The sequence below is a fragment of the Chrysemys picta genome, chromosome 8, assembly GCF_011386835.1.
Source record: "Chrysemys picta bellii isolate R12L10 chromosome 8, ASM1138683v2, whole genome shotgun sequence".
Lineage (NCBI taxonomy): Eukaryota > Metazoa > Chordata > Testudines > Emydidae > Chrysemys > Chrysemys picta.
Genome location: NC_088798.1, coordinates 96,832,434 through 96,849,775, shown reverse-complemented (window position 1 = coordinate 96,849,775; position 17,342 = coordinate 96,832,434). Strand labels below are relative to the sequence as shown.

General features: G+C 40.6%; 1 protein-coding gene across 15 annotated transcripts in view; it reads right to left on the bottom strand.

Moving 5' to 3' along the window:
- RAPGEF6 (Rap guanine nucleotide exchange factor 6) overlaps positions 1-17,342 on the bottom strand; it is a 238,834-nt gene that overhangs the window by 211,231 nt on the left and 10,261 nt on the right. The window lies entirely within an intron of this gene.

Here is a 17,342-nt window from a genome sequence, read left to right as displayed (position 1 = left end):
CTAATGAGAGTTCTGCACATATAGGAAGAGCAAAGTATTTTAGATGTGAAGCACATGATGGATCTATCAGATAAAGTTTAGAAAAGTAGAGCACTCTATATTTCCAGACACCATCCCATTAACACGCTTTAGCACTTACCTGAAAAGAAAGGGAGTGAAATGGGCACTTCAGTCTCCAAGCACATGGGCCATCACCAATTGCAATATAGGCACTTGAGGAATGGGAACTTGACCAAGATCACCAATTTCTTTTATACAGCACAAGCACTTGAACTTGTAGCAGCTTTTTTGGCCAAATATACTTTATTTACACTCTGAAGTTAGAGACGTCAATTCCAAAATTGTGAGATTAAACTAAGATAAGTGCATCAAGTTTTTATAACAATTGAAGCACTTTGGTAAAAAAATAGGAGGTCTTTAGAAGACCCCTGCTTCTTTATGAGGAAGAGATTGCAATACACACTTGCAACCTTAAACTAGATGATAAGCATATTCCAGATAAAAATAGGTTGTTGAAAGCGGTTTACCATCCAGTCACCACTACTTGCTGTAGAAATATTAATCCAATTTTGTGCAACTATTATGTCCCATTATCAGAGCAATTGATTTTCCCATATATAACACAAGTAGCCTCCACACAATATGTACAATTCTCACTCTAAGTGATCCTTTTGTCTAATCTATATTTGCTCCCCTATGTATGCACTATACACCATTATCAAGGTAACAGAACAGCTGCTGTTTTGCCACAGGTATCTCAAGCACAATGGAACCAAGACTAATACAGGTCAGCTCCCAGACTGCTGCACTGGGCAGCACAATATAGGGAGGAGGTGAGCAGCCCTCAGTGGTGAAAGAACAGGTTAAAGACTATTTAGAAAAGATGGACATGCACAAGTCCATGGGGCCAGATCTAATGCATCCGAGGGTGCTGAGGGAGATGGCTGATGTGATTGCAGAGCCATTAGCCATTATCTTTGAAAACTCGTGGTGATCAGGGGAGGTCCCAGATGATTGGAAAAAAGCAAATATAGTGCCCATCTTTAAAAAAGGGAAGAAAGAGAATCCGGGGAATTACAGACCAGTCAGTCTCACCTCAGTCCCTGGAAAAAATCATGGAGCAGGTTGTCACGGAATCCATTTTGAATCACTTGGAGGAGAGGAAGGTGATCAGGAACAGTCAACATGGATTCACCAAGGGCAAATCATACCTGACAAACCTGATTGCCTTCTATGATGAGATAACTGGTTCTGTGGATATAGGGAAAGCGATGGACGTGATATATCTTGACTTTAGCAAAGTTTTTGATACAGTCTCCCACAGTATTCTTCCCAGCAAGTTAAACAAAGTAGGGATTGGATGAATGGACTATAAGGTGGATAGAAAACTGGCTAGTTCATCGGGCTCAACTGGTAGTGATCAACGGCTCTATGTCTAGTTGGCAGCAGGTATCAAGCATAGTGCCCCAGTGGTCGGTCCTGGGGCTGGTTTTGTTCTACACCTTCATTGATGATGGGATGGATTGCACCCTCAGCAAGTTCGCAGATACAATAAGCTGTGGGGAGAGGTAAATACGCTGGAGGGTAGAGGTAGGGTTCAGAGTGACCTAAACAAATTGGAGGATTGGACCAAAAGAAATCTGATGAGGTTCAACAAGGACAAGTGCAGATTCCTGCACTTAGGACGGAAGAATCTCATGCACTGCTACAGACGGGGGACCGACTGGCTAAGAATCAGTTCTGCAGAAAAGGACCTGGGGATTACAGTGGATAAGAATCTGGATATGAGTCAACAGTGTGCCCTTGTTGCCAAGAAGACTAACAACAAATTGGGCTGCATTAGTAGGAGCACTGCCAGCACATTGAGGGAAGTGATTATTCCCCACTTTTCGGCACTGGTGAGGCCACATCTAGAGTACTGAGTCCAGTTTTGGGCCCCCCACTACAGAAAGGATGTGGACAAATTGGAGAGAGTCCAGCAGAGGGCACAAAAACAATTAGGGAGCTGGGGCACATGACTTATAAGGAGAGGCTGAGGGAACTGGACTTGTTTAGTCTGCAGAAGAGAAGAGTGATAGCAGCCTTCAACTACCTGTAGGGGGGGTTCCAAAGAGAATGGAGCTCGACTGTTATCAGTGGTGACAGATGACAGAACAAGGAGCAATGGTCTCAAGTTGCAGTGGGGGAGGTCTAGCTTGGATATTAGGAAAAACAATTTCACTAGGAGGGTGGTGAAGCACTGGAATGGGTTACCTAGGGAGATGGTGGAATCTCCATCCTTAGAGGTTTTTAAGGCCCGGCTTGACAAAGCCCTGGCTGGGATGATTTAGTTGGGGTTTGTCCTGCTTTGAGCAAGGGGTTGGACTAGATGACTTCCTGAGGTCTCTTCCAACCATAATCTTCTATGATTCTATGAATACAGAGAAAAAAGTCTCTTTGCTGCAATTTTTTCACCATAATATTAGTGCATAATATTAACCATTTATTTCAATGGTTTAGGAATCCTGCATAATTTATATAACCATCACACACAATTAAGATTTTGTTATGCATCACTAAAGACTTCTACATAAAGGTGAGCAAATAAAAAATATTGAGTCTGGAAGGAAATTAAATTTTGTGTAATAAATATTAGAACAGTCAACACAAGATCTGATATCAGGATGATGGAACTCTTATAACCACTGTATGCAGGTGTATTAAACTCTATCATCTGTATGAAAAGCCTTTTATAGACCCTCCCCCCCAAAAAAGTCACCATGTTGCATCCAGTTAAGGTATATTTTTAATTAACATAACTAATTAGGTTTTTCAACAGGTCTGTCTCTTGTTGCTTAAGGTGCCAAGTGGAGCTGAGTAAAATTTTTCAGCTGAAAACTTTCTTCTCTCTGAAAAATGCAGATTCAGGTCAACTAAAATGTTTTGTAAATTCATGTAGATTTTTTGCTCATTGTTTTTCATAACAAAAAAAGTCAGAAGTGTCAACACAAACTCTTTCTATATTATCAAACATTTTGATTTTTTGGGGCTAGATTTGGGAGCTATTCACAAAACCACCAGAAGAGGTGGTTGTGATGGTCCCTCGCCCCTTTATGCCCAATAACCCAGTGATTAGGGCACTTACCTGGAATCCAGGAGACTCAGGTTTGGAATCCCAGGTGTTCCCCCCTCCCAGGTGAGTGCCCTAACTATTGGACTAGAGTCATTCTCTCACTTTCTGTATAAAATTCTTGAATAGTCATTGGGCTGAAGTGGAACATCTTCAAGAGGAAAGATAGAGTCCACCCCAGAGAAGCCAATAGCCTGATAGTTGGGGCACTCTTCTCAGAGGGGAACACACGGGTTCCAGTTCTTGCTCCAGAGCAAGGATTCAAACCTGGGTCTCCCATATGCAAGCTAAGTGCCCTATAAAGGAGGAGCAGAACCACTACCTCCTCTTGTGGCTTTGTGGTCTAGCCCTCCATTTCCTTTTCTTTTATTGTAAGTACCCAAAATAAAAACATTTCATTTCAGGTTGGGCTGGACCCAAATTAAGCTTTTCCAACTTTTTCAATTGTTAAAAATTGCAAAAAAAAAAAAAAAAAAAAAAAAAATCCGTTTTGGTTCAACCTGAAACATTTTTTTTTCCAGATCTGACAGTTAACTGAAAAATCAGTTATTTTACACAGTTCTAGTGCCAAGATTGAAATTGAAGGAAGCATTTTGTAAAAATGGAAACATTCTACCAGCTTTTTCATTAACAGCATAAAAACAACAGACGCCCCAGAGGCAAGATCTTCCTCACCTGCATTCCAGACCCTTTATGTCAGTTCAAAGGGCCTTAAAGAGCCCACATTCAGCTGGGAAGGATTCTGCAAGCGCTGCAAAGACAGATGTAAAGCGGACTTCCAAGGACCCCCGCCCCTGGCATAGGGAGGCATGGACACAGCACACAGCATTGCAGCATAGAGGGCAGTCCAGCGAAGCTATCATAACTTAGGCCTCCGGGGCTGTCTTAAATTATGCTGGGAGCCTCTCTAGCTCATGTAGTAGCAGCTGAGCACAGAAGTGGCTTAAAGCCACATTAGTCAGCCCCTATCCCTCCTAAGAGGTGCAACAGAAACGCAGTCCAGATTTGGTATAATCAAAATTCTGTTGCAGCCACTCCAGCTAAAATCTCTTCACACTCACACACGCGCGCATGCGTGCCCAGTCAAAAATAGGATAAAGTTCATTAACAGGAAGAGTCACTAGCTTTACCTGCACCAAAAAACACACCAAACAATATCTACCCTACCATTATAAACAGATAAATACAAACCACATCACCAGAAGTTTGAAAATTAAAATGTTGCTGTTCTTAAGTACGGCATGCTCTGCTTCAGTGGGTCTCAACTCTTCCATACTGTCAAGCTGTCTGGATTGGCTCAAGAGCATGAGTACCAACCTCAGGTTGACTGTTAAGAAGCAGAGCACAAATCCCAAACTGGTTGTGAATGCTACACTTAGATTTCACCAAGTATCAAGTGTAAGCCCTCAGAACTATAGCTGCCTAACCATGCAGTCGCAGTCATTTGGGTACTGCAGTCTCTCTTGCCACCTAGACAAGCTTGCCTTTGTAACAGACGGTCCCTTACAGCAAAAGTCAAAACAATATTCAGGTTACTCACAGTCCCCAAAAAAAGAGTCAGTCACTAACTCCAGGTCAATTGCACCTTAGATCTTGCACCAAAGACAACACTTGTAGCCAATCGTATAATAGTTAATAAATCTTTAGTTAATTTAAGGAAAAGAAATAAGAGTTATTTACAAGGTTAAAGCAGGTAAACATACACACACAAATGAGTTACAGTCTTAGGGTCCAAAAGGTGATAGAAGCTTCTGTAATAAGCAAATTCTATATGTCCTTTAGGGCTAATGTAAGCCTAGCACTGGGGATCTTTCACTTATGCTTGGTAATCCTTGTCCCTTGGAGTCCAAGCAGCATAAAGATCTGGTTTCTTCTTCTCAGGAATTTTTATTCCCTTCCTCCCAGATTTCAAGATGATGGGGTGTGTTCACTGCACGTCTCCTTTTCATTGGAGGAGGGGGGCAGGGGAAGAGAATCCAATTGAAGTCTTTGTTCTTTGATGTTTCACAATGGCTCATTTGATTTCAATGGGTCTTCTTGTGGGCAGAACCTAACACATCCTGTAGGAAGCCAGCATTTTACATTAATTTACATTACCTCCTATTTGGTGAGTTACACAGTTACAGAGGTTTACATTGTAAACACTTAATGTAACCTAATAATATGGGGTACAGATGTTATAAGTGATATTAATACTTGCAGCATCCTATAAGCATTTCATAAAGTCTAAACACACTCTTATAAACTTAAGATCTATTTTAACAATGCTAACACACAGGTGAGCCAGACTGATTTCCAAGTATGTATTGGTCAGTGTTTAGTTGAGGCATGGGGTCTTGGCATGAGCTGGCACCTAGTCTGTCAGCATCACACTTACCATGACCCGATGTTACACACACACACAAGTTTCAGGATGCAAACTGAGAACTGTATTCTTCATATACATATACTCAAATAATTAAAAAGACCCTCAACTTGAAATCTAATGGAGTTGAAAAAGTGAGTTCAGAATAAACTGAGGTACTACACCTGCACCCGCTCCCTTGCCATCAAGTATTTTTATAAATGTGACTGGCAAGGGAGTGGATGCAGGTATAGTACCTCAGTTTATTCTGAACTCACTTTTTCAACTCATCAGATTTCAAGTTGAGGGTCTTTTTAATTATTTGAGTATATGTATATGAAAAATACAGTTTTTTTTAACCTGCTGCCTATTAATAAAACAGAGTCAGAAAAGTAATCCTAACCAAAGAAAGTTAAGTATGCATCACCAATTCACAGATGGAGAAAACAGATAAACAACCACCAATGCGACCAAGGCCACAGACTGCATCAGTACTCAGGAATTTCTAGTTCCTGATTCTGTGCTCTGTCCACCAGGTAATGCAGCTACCAATGCTCCACCTATCTACTTTTCACACAGCGCACCACCAAATACCAAAAAATGCAGAGGTTTTTAAGGATCAAACTGGGAAGTGGGGGGAAGGTGAGGGGGAGTCAAGAGATATGGACACTATGCAACATGCTCAACTTCTCAATTCTCCGAAAATCAACACTAATCTGAAGCATGGTACCCCAGAGATTGGTCCAACAACTAATGCAAAGCTTTTTCTGTGCTATTCAATTTTATCCATAAGAGGTCACATCAGACCTCCTTATTATGAGGAGAGATTAATAAAACTGGGACTTTTCAGCTTGGAAAAGAGGCGACTAAGAGGGGATATGATGATAGGTCTATAAAACCAGGACTGGTATAGAGAAAGTAAATAAGGAAGTGTTATTTACGCCTTCTCATAACACAAGAACTAGGAGGTCACCAAATGAAATTAATAAGCAGCAGATTTAAAACAAACACAAGGAAGTATTTCTTCACACAATTCATAGTCAATGTGTGGAACTCTGCCAGAGGGTGTTGTAAAGGCCAAGACTAACAGGTTTCAAAAGAGAACTAGATAAATTCATGGAGGATAGGTCCATTCATGGCTATTAGCCAGGATGGGCAACGATGGTGTCCCTGCATAGCATCTGTTTGTTAAAAGCTGGGGATGGATCACTTGATGATTACCTGTTCTGTTCATTCCCTCTGAAGCACCTGGCATTGGCCACTATCAGAAGACAAGATACTGGGCTAGATTAACCTTTGGTCTTACCCATTATGGCTGTTCTTATATTCAAGTGTTTTTTCAGTAGTCCCAGACAGAATTAAAAGGCACATTTCTGCTTTTGAACAAAGACATTTAACAGTTATTTGCTGAAAATGAACATGTCTAATATTGGATTTTAACAAACAGCACAAGTATATGCTTCTTAGAAACAAGGCAATGAATTCATCTAGCAAAGCGGCTTTCAACTTATCAATTCAAATTAAAAACAACGGACACATACACAGGTGCTGAAAAATAAGATCTGCGACAGGGAACAGAATGGTTCAATGATGGTCACAACATAATGATCCTAGGATGGTGATGCTTGCATCTGAAGAGATGGAGGATTCCTATTCAGGAGACTATGATAATAATAAATACAAGGATCCACCTTTTTTGTCAAGAGAAGTGTGTCTGCGCTCATACACAGTGCTCTTGAGCATTCTGTTAAGATCAAGCATGGCTATACTGCACACTTTAATGAAGAAAATTGCTTTTGTTTCAAGAAAGTAGCACATTTGTAATGGATTAGAGTCTCATTGAAATGAGCAGACTTTAATGAACTAGTTAAGTACTTTCCAGGCGTATTCTTACTAGGAATGCTGACAAAACCAGAAGATCCAATATCAAAAGTTTTTCCCCTTAGCACAAGTGTACTTGACTGTAGAGTCTACATAATTATTCAGGTATTTATCTTTGAGTGCTTTAATGAAGCTTAGAAAACCAAAAGAAAAACCAGCATTAGCAACATAGTGCTGATCAGAGATGCCATGAAGAATGCAGGCCTCTGATTTGGGAGACTTAAAATTTAAAGGTTCATACAACTAGGTCTTCAGTGTTTGTCAAAACATGGGCACCAGAACATCCATTTCTGAGAGGTTGCAGAGTGTTAGTCTGTATCAGCAAAAAGAACGAGGAGTACTTGTGGCACCTTAGAGACTAACGAAAGCTTATACCCAAATAAATGTGTTAGTCTCTAAGGTGCCACAAGTACTCCTCGTTCTTATTTCTGAGAGGGCAACAAATCTGATCATAGCTATGTGGAGCCATGTTGTCCAAGATCTTCCTTATGGGTCTAAGGCCACAACCACTCTCCTAGCTGGAATTTGCAGAGGAGCCAGCTCCTGTGTTGAGCAGCCACGGTCACCTTTGGCCATAAGGAAAGACAACTCAGTAACACTACACAGAGTCTGAGCTGTGGGTTAGGCACAGAACTGAGAACTAGGAAATGCCTCCCAATCAAAACAGTGCCAGATTCTTCTGTGGCTGTGGTGAGGTCACTAAACTTTCTGTGAAAGTTTGTTCCTCTGTTAAAATGGAGTATTATTCACTCATCTCAGATGTGCATGAATCCAAGACAAACAGGCAGCTGGTGTTTGTAAAGAGCTAGACCTGCTCTGCTAAAATTCACTCTGAGCTCTCCCTCCCTGACCCCCCGCCACTTCTTGCAGACAACATTTCCTGACCAACTTGTGGGTTTTGATCTTACATAACAAAACAATATGATATGAAGACACCACACAGGCACAATTAGGTCCCAAATAACTTTACTAAATATGCACAAAAATGCCAGGCTTAACATCCATACATATGTACGTACTGGCTGCTGTTCTGATGGGTTTCTAGCAGGTTCTGCAACACAGAACACATTAAGCACCTCTCAAGGACTCCCTATTTGAAGAGATATCAAATACCCTATTCCTATACACTTTAAATGCTGACAATTATGTTTGTGTCGGCTTTTGTGCACCTGGGCTCTTCTTTTACAGCAGGAAGCATATGTGTAGAACTAAAGCTGCCTCCTCCACTCCTACCATATTCATTACATGTAGAATAATTAAAAAAAATTAATGGAGATATCCTATCTCTTAGAACTGGAAGGGACCTTGAAAGGCCATCGAGTCCAGCCCCCTGCCTTCACTAGCAGGACCAAGTTCTGATTTTGCCCCAGATCCCTAAGTGGCCCCCTCAAGGATTGAACTCACAACGCTAGGTTTAGCAGGCCAATGCTCAAACCACTGAGCTATCCCTCCCCCCACTGAATCAATCAATTCAGTGTGTAATTTCAAACTCTCTCCCAAATTCTTATCTCTATGCCTAGTGATATTGTATGTTTTGGTGGTGGAAGGTAGAGTAATAAAAAGATTGTTTTTTATTCAGACTCCAGAAATGCAAGAGCTGGCTGTGATACAGCTACAAAAACAAGCCGAATGTTCAACTGCTGACCGTGAACTAGGAAGACGACAGTTCAATTTTAAGTTTTCAAGAAGTTTTGTTTTTTAAATAACAGTTTTATTAAAAACACCTTACCAGGATTTCTTAATTGAACCGCTGGCTATACAAGTGGTATAAGGTTTTGGTTGTGGAATACTGGTCTACCTTCTACAGGTAGGGAGGGCTGTACAATCTGGATGGCTTCCATCTCAGGAGAAGTAGAACCAATCTTCTAGCCAGCTTATCCCCTGCCAAATTAGTCAGGAGGGTATTAAACTAGCAAGAGTTTAACAGCAAAATGGGCGGTGTAAAGGAGGAACAAATGAGCACTCCGGACAAGATTAAGATGTTGAGAATAAAATTAACCAAGGTCAAGGGACATGGAAAGACTACATTCTTTACTTTCTTAAACACCAATGCTAGGAGTCTGTAATGAGAAGAATTGGAGTTGCTCCTTCATAAGCATAAATTCAACCTCGCTGGTATTACTGAAACCTGATGGGAAGATCTGCATGACTGAAATGCTAAAATCACTGGTTATAACCTATTTGGGAAGGACTGAGTGGGCAAAAGGGGAAGGGGAGTGGTACTCTGTCAAAAACAGCATCATCAGTTTCCAAGTCACAGAGCTTAGAAGTAAGTGCTCTTGAATGCTTATGGGCCAATGTTGAAAGCACAAGATGGCATACTAGTTCATACCCGTTGCACACCACCAAACTATGCCAAAGAACAGGTTGATAGTCTCCTTAAGCACTTACTTAACTTGTAAGTAAAAGATAATAATCATTGGGGACCTTCAATATGAGATATGAAACTTCCAGAATGTGCCACTAGTACTAAAACATTCTTGGAATTGCTAACAATTACAGATGATAATTTTCTAACTCAAGAAGTGTTGTATCCAACATGGGGGAATGACCTCAACCTGACTGATAAAGTGCAACTGATCACAGAAAAAAGTTAGTGGTTGCTGAGGTGCAAGTGATCATGATTTGACCCAAATCAACTAGAAGAAAGATTTTAAACAGAAAAATGTGACTGATAATTGGGAACTATTTAAGAGCATTTTACTTGATGCCAAACAAGCCACAATCAAGAAAGAATGCTAACAATGGTATTGATCCATTACTAGACTGAAATTGTAGGAGAAACACTTGGATGTCATGGGATAAGATGAACATGAGTTCCCAGCACAACACTGTGGCCAAAAGGGTTAATGCAGTTCTTGGCTGTATAAACAGGAGAATATCAAGTAGGAATAGGTAGAGCTCTGCAAATCTGCAGATATCCGCTTTATATCAACGGATATCTGCATCCGTGTTTGCAGATCACGGATCAGATACGGATACAAATTTTGAATCTGTGCAGGTCTCTAGGAATAGCAACCTGGCATGTGGAGTCTCATAATTACAAGCTGCCACGTGATCCCCACTAAAGTGAGACAGACTCACCAAAGTTTTGGCCAAGTGCAAATTTTTGAAATGAGATTATTCCCAATGCAAAATCTCTTGATGAAGGTCAACTTTGGCTGACACAGAGTCCAATTTTGCACCTATAAATTCAATCAATGGAGTAGGAGTGAAAACAGATTTGTCCTGATTGATCTCAATGCCTAGTCAGGAACATGCTTGAAAGATCCTATCAACATCTCTGGTGATCTATTGGAAGTATGTCCCCAAAACAACCAACTGTTGTTTCCACATGGCACAGTGTTGTTTTCCTCTGTACCAGTTCCTATTCCAATACAAGCTACTTTTACAACTTCTGCAGACATAATCACTTCTGAAGCAGCAGCAGACTGTTCAGGAGGAGGCAATATCAGACATGCAGCTCGGTACCAAAGGAAACAAACAAAATTAAAGCTTTTGCCAACAAGCACTACATGAAACTTATTAACTATAAAACTACTTAACTAAAGCCTAAACCTAATCTAACATTGTACAGGGAAGCAAATGGATGCTGTGTAGTTCTATCGCACTACCAAGGGAGGCAAGAATGAAACAGGTGGCAGCTGGGGCTGTTCTGTTCTTTATACCCTCTGGAGGGAGGCATGAGAACATACAGGGCATATGCACAGCCCCAATGGATGGCACTGGCTAAAAGATTCTGTGCTCATGCACATGGGGTGCACATATCCACACTAGAACCTATGCAGACAAATACTCTAAGAAAAGCTTTGGGTTAACCGCCAATTTATTTTTTATGAGACTATGCCTGGCAGAACTCTGCTTCTTGGGGAGCACTGTAACAGAAACATAACATTTCTAATGACAGCACATCCTGTTGTCTCTCTTTAGTTGTAGTAAAAGTTGACACTGAGCCCATCCTTACACCGATTACTAGGAGTCCATGAAACAGATTTGTTAAAAATAGATGATATGGAAAAATTGTTTCTGTCCTATACACACAGCCTATTTAAAAAGATATTTTGATCTACTACATCAGAGGTGGGCAAACTACGGCTGCGGGCCGGATCCAGCCTGTCAGGGCTTTGGATCCGGCCCATGGGATTGCTACTCCTATGGCGCCGCAGGCCCCACGCTGTTGCTGGAAGCAGCAGGCATCACATCCCTGCGGCCCCTGGGAACCGCAGCCAATGGGAGCTTCGGGGGAGGTACCCGCAGGCGAGGGCAGTGCGCGGAGCCCTCTGTCCCCCTCCCCCAGGGGCCACAGGGACATGGTGCCGTCCGTTTCCAGGAGTGGCGTGGGGCCAGGGCAGGCAGGGAGCCCGCCTTAGCCCCGCTGCCACCACGAAGCAGGGAGCCCGCCTTAGCCCCGCTGCCACCCCAGAGCCGCTCCAGGTAAGCAGTGCCGGGCCAGAGCCCACACCCCAAACCTTTCCTGTACCCCACACCCCAACCCCCTGCCCTGAGCCCCCTTCCACAGCCCAACTCCCTGCCGAGACCCCTGCTGCACCTTAGCCCCCTGCCCTGAGCCCCCTGCCGCACCCCTCCTGCGCCCCAGCCCCTTCCTGCACACCACACCCCAACCCCCTGCTCCAGCCCTACATTCATGGTCCTGCATGCAATTTCCCCACCCAGATGTGGCCCTCAGGCCAAAAAGTTTGCCCATCCCTGTACTACATAAATAAGGAAATGTTTCCTTTATAAAAACAGTGATAAATTTATAATACATTTTTATTCAGAATACATAAAGGGACTGTGATTCCACTTTTTTAACCCCCTCCCCAATGCCAAATCTCTGTTCAGACTTCAGAGCCAAGGATGGGACAAAAAAGACAGTTCCTTTCATTTGGCAACAGATCCAAATGCCATGGGTATTTGACATTCACTCCCACCTCTATCACATCTTCCCCTACCCTTCTTCTACAACTCCCATGTCTCTAGAATGTTCTCTTACTCAGGGGCGGCTCTATGTATTTTACTGCCCCAAGCACGGCAGTCAGGCGGCTTTCGGCGACATGCCTGCGGGAGGTCCGCCAGTCCCACGCCTTCGGCGTATCCGCCACCGAATTGCTGCCGAAACTGCAGGACTGGCGGACCTCCTGCAGGCATGCCGCTGACTGCCACCCTCATGGCGACCGTCATGCCCCCCCCCCGCTGCTTGCCACTCCAGGCACGCGCTTGGTGCGCTGGTCCCTGGAGCTGCCCCTGCTCTTAGTGCGATTGTTCATGAAACCTTTGACTTATCTTTTGCAGTATAGGTTAAAATTTCTGAAAAGAAATTTCTGACTAAAAAACATTATGTAATATTTGAAATTCTACTCACAATTAGTAAACTAACCAAAAAGCACCAAGCATCCAGCAATTTAAGACTATAAAATGGGAAATAAAGAAATAGCAAAATGTAAATAAAGTCTGAATTAATTTTAAAAAGCAATTTTAAAAAACGTAATAAATGATTTCTTTTTATCTACCTTGAAAGCCTGGTTGTTGCATTTGTGACCTGATAATTTCCATAAGTGCATGATGCCATGGAGTACTATAAATATGATAAAATAAAGTACCATAACCAATTTAAGTCAGAAGTTATCCTGGATTTTTACTCTTCAGGAAGAGTAACTAGAAGCCAGGGTAGGACTAGCTTTCTTATAGCAATAGACTTTACATGCTGCCATACAGGAGAAAGGGTTCTGCCTCCCAAAAGCCAAAAAGGCGGTGCCTCACCAGTAAACCTTTCAGCCAGAAACCAGGGCTGTAATGCAATATCTCATTGTTGTATGTTCAGAAGCTAGCTCGGAAAAGAGGGTTGGGAGCTGAAGGGGGAAAAAGACTATAGAATTATTTGGAACTCTGACATTCACGAGTAGTTTATGACAAAATTATTAAGAATCCCAGTGAGGTTGTGAAGATTTTCATTAAACCAATGTATTTAGTTTAATATTTGTTTTTTGGAACACCTATGTATATCAAATATATCAAACTTCCCCGTTTCTAAAAGAAACCATACCCATTAACTTAGAAATATAAGAGACATAATCTAATGTGCTAATACAAAAAAGATAAAAATAGAGTTCAAAAAAATAAAACACCTTCTAGCAGAAGGGACAACTTCTGTCAAATGAAAGGTTCATCTGCAAAGAAGTGTCAGATTTAAAAACTGTAAAACATATTTCAAGAACTCTGGAGTGTGTCTTAATTATCTCATACTATGCACAGTAATCTTGGCAACTACTCTTGAATAGATTCAGAATTTTTTTATCATACTGTTTATGTTTAGAAACAAAGGGAAATTGCCTTTAAATACATTACTCCAACTGCTCATTAGAAAATAAAAGATCATAAAAATAAATAAATAAATAAATCAGAGAACAATATCAAGGCAAATCCTTATTTACAATGGGGGAAAAAAATCATTCCAATGCAGCCCCAAGCATTCAAACTCTATACTAAGCGCACACATGCTCCAATACTTTGAAAAGTAAATGCTGCATTGCATTTCTGCTGTTTAAAAAGGCTTTTAGAAGTTATCAAAGCACAACTTAAATGTAAGACTATTTACACAGAAAAACATAATAATACCTTCAAAAAAATTAAGCACACTGGTGCAAAATTTCAGCAGGAAATCACTTATGCTTTCAAGTTTTTTGCATAGCTACACAAGCATTTTCCACCAGGTTCAACAATACTAATATTAATTTTAAAGAAAGCAAATGCATTCCATTGATACATAGTTTTTAATCAATCTTATGGCATGTGAGACTCTCAATCTAGAACAAAGAGAGGAGATTTCCACACAAATCTCTGATGTATTTATGGGCACCTTCCAGATAGAATCTAAAAAATAACAGTAAGTCATGCAAACCTACTTGCAGTGGTGTTACCTGGGGTCAGAGTAATTTTTTTAGTGCCTCACTGATTGCCTATTGAAATTGAAGCTTAAAATTTACAGAGTTTTGTCTGTAAAAAATAAACTAACGTTTGCTTTAAGCAAATTTCCTCATTGTGCAAAAATGGAATCAGGCAATGCAATGAATTAGATATTTCTTTCATATGTAAAAAACCACAATACACTATAGTTTAAAATACAGACTCTTGAATTCCATTACAGATTGGATGTAGAATTGCTGGAAGCTGTGAGAGTGGCTAACTTGCAACACTTCTCATACTAGTCATTTTTATTAATATTGTATCTTCTCACGGTTGCTTATTTAAAAAAATTAAATTATCTACACATTATTTTGTTGGCACAACAGAATATATACCTTAAAGAACACTGAGGCAGAAACTTTTTGGGCGTTAAAAGCTACAAGACGATGCATGCAGCAATCTGTCCACTTATTTCCTGTGACCAAACCACATGATTACTCAGCATCTAATTTTAATGAATCAGACTTGGAAATTATGTTCAGCAGACAAGCAAGCATGGAAGAGTACAATGCTTTTTACCTCGTCTTCTGTAGCTTAGTGACTCACTAAGTAGCCACCCTGAAAATGCTACAAATAATGCCCACACACATACTGTTGTTGTTAGAGTTAGTAAGGCACAGTAATTTGAGGCCTTCTCACACAAACACAATCCTGTATAGCTGCAGGCTTTCCAGTGCATGAAGGAATCAGTGTAATGGTGATGTGAGAGGAGCAGTGCGAGTAGGATGCTGAGAGGCATGCTCACCAGCTCATTCTGGCTGACCCTTTGGAGTAGGCTGGAAATGTAAGGGGAATTCGACTTCTCCTATAGGTCATCTACAGAGTCTGACAAGTCTCTATTCTTCTAGAAAAGAAAATAGCACTTTCAGAACCTATGTACAAAATCAAAGAGTATTTATCACAGTGGTGGAAGTATTATCTCTATTTTTCTGCTGGTTTGTGGGCCAAAAGGTAAAGAAATTCTATGCTGCAACATCAAAAGAAAAAAGTTAAAACCCCATCAATTCTGACCCTGTGTTCACACTTGCTTAGTTTACACAAATTCTTGTACCTTCTGTGGGGCCGTGATTGACAGCTGTAGAATTGCCTCTGAATCCTAGCAGGCAAAAAAGCAGGAATCCATGAGAGGAGGCATCATGGAAATGCAACTGAAGAGAAGTTTGAGATGCTTTTGTGATTCTGTAAGAACTGCATGTTAATACATCACAACATCTCAACAATCATGAAAAGTTATTTTTGAAGGAATTCAATTTTCCTGGAAAGAAAAGCTAAGTCTCTAGCCAATAAACAAGTCTTGTTCAGGACTCTGTTGCAATGGGGATGGGAAAAGTCCCAGAACTGTGACTATGAGAGAATTCCCTAAGCAGTGTTCCTGTGCTACCAGTACCAACTTAGGTTATAGATAAAGACTGCTGAGAGTCTAATTTACTTTTTAAGAGTTTATGGTACTAGTTTACTTTTGGCATTTCACCCAGCTTGAAAGTGTAAGTGAAGTGGGCAGTTTTTCCTCTGGTTTTCACACACATTTTATAGTTTGGGTTCACACCACTATAGGAGATTTTTTTTTTAATTAAAAAACATTGTTTTTAAAAGACACACTATTTATATTTAAGTTGCCTCTTCTCTTCTCCAATCTCTGAATTTTGTTTAAGAACAGCTTCTAAGTGGAAGAAGTTCACATGGAGACTGGTGCTATACGTATTTTAAAAACAACCCTGGGGCATGCTTCATGTAGCAGCTTCAAAATTGTCAATACTGCTTACTCATACTTGTTCAAGGTGCTAATGTAGACAATAACTTTGCAGACCAACTGAAAATTAACTAACATGTGCTTGTCCATGACAGTTCCCTAAACCACTAAGTTTACTTTAACAACTAAAGCCCCAACCCTGCAAGCTGCTCTATGAAGGCGGAACTGTATACCTGAATAAAGCCCGACTAAAGTCAGTGGGACTGCATGGACACAGAGATCCCATGTTCTGAACAGCTCATGGTACAGGAGCCTAAATAGCAAAAAAGAGAACTGGAGTATTCCCTACTTCTGTGAACCACAAGCAGAAAACCTGTAGATATTTCCATGCAGGCAACAGCAGCAGAACAGCCAAAATACACACTTTCATTTATGAATATTGTACTTGTTCAAGACTCACAAAAATAATACAGACATATGTCTCTAAGCTAAATTAATCCAACGGTGAATGTTAGGAAGTCTTCCAATCTATTCATTCAAAAATAGTGCTCAGTGAACAGTCAATGTCGCAAAATATAGCAATCACTATTCTACTTAAAGTTCCATCATCAAGCCATTACAAATCTTGTATTTGAAGACAAACTTTTTAACTGTGGGATAAAACATAACATATGGTATGTTCTATGCTCAATTATACTTCAGAGTTGATTTTAAAATAGTTTCACTTATAAATAATAGATGACTTTAAGTGTAATTAGTGGTGATATTAATAATTTCAGATACTTTGTTACAGTTAAATAGAAAAAAAAGTCCCATTTAACAATGATTCTTTAGAGGTTTTGGACTGGAACATGAAGTAGGACATTTTCATACTTTAAACTGAGTAAAAGGCAATTGAGCATATACAGTACTTGAATAGTCATGTTCAGCTTTGCAGACTATTCTAATGTGTCTTTCAGAACGTCTTATTTCATCAGTCTTTCCAAAGTAAGAATGCAAAAGGAAGAACATTTTAATGCATGTCAAGTATAGAGATAATTTTCAAACCCAGAGATCAGCTGAAGGTGGGAGAGGAGGAGAAATCAGGGTATTGGATGGATCAAGCAACTGGTAATGCAGTATGGAGCCAGTTTTGAATTCTAAACAATGTTGTTTAGTGTCTAATTCTGGACACTAAACAAAAGTCACTGCTAACCAATATTCACACAGTGGTCTCAATATTTTATCCTAGAAATTCTAAAGGACAACAGTCACATAATCCACCATAATGAGCACCTTTGCTGGCCATCTCAGAGAAGTCACGGAATGAATGGGCCATGGAAACTGAGCTCCCATGAGGAATATTAGCGAGGCAA